We start from the raw sequence: 407 nt of genomic DNA on the forward strand, positions 1-407 counted from the left end.
TATAAAACAATAAAATTAACTAATAAAAGTTAATAAATAAATAAATAAATAATAAATGCAAAATACTCCATTATTAAAATAATTTAGATAATTTAGATTCAGACTAAATTTCAATTGACTAAAAAGAAGTTAAATTCCCTAGAGTGAACAAAAGAAAGTACCTATAAAATTATAGCAAATTAATACACATACCATACACACACACGCAGAGGTTGTATTACTTTTTCGTTATTATGAGAAATAATTGATTTAAATTGATTTAAATTGATTTTCACTAGTATTTTATAATTACACATTTAATGTAAAATTAAATTCTCATTCATAAAAGATATATTTCGTGAACTAACCAGTGAGTGACAATTATAACTTGATAATGATAACTAAGATAACTTGTAAATATATGAATA

The 407-nt window shown here is 20.4% G+C and overlaps 1 protein-coding gene across 1 annotated transcript in view; it reads right to left on the reverse strand.

Moving 5' to 3' along the window:
- Window positions 1–407, reverse strand: part of LOC112692915 — a 4819-nt gene that overhangs the window by 2947 nt on the left and 1465 nt on the right. The window lies entirely within an intron of this gene.

The sequence above is a fragment of the Sipha flava genome, unplaced genomic scaffold, assembly GCF_003268045.1.
Source record: "Sipha flava isolate LNK unplaced genomic scaffold, YSA_version1 78_pilon_pilon, whole genome shotgun sequence".
Taxonomy (NCBI): domain Eukaryota; kingdom Metazoa; phylum Arthropoda; class Insecta; order Hemiptera; family Aphididae; genus Sipha; species Sipha flava.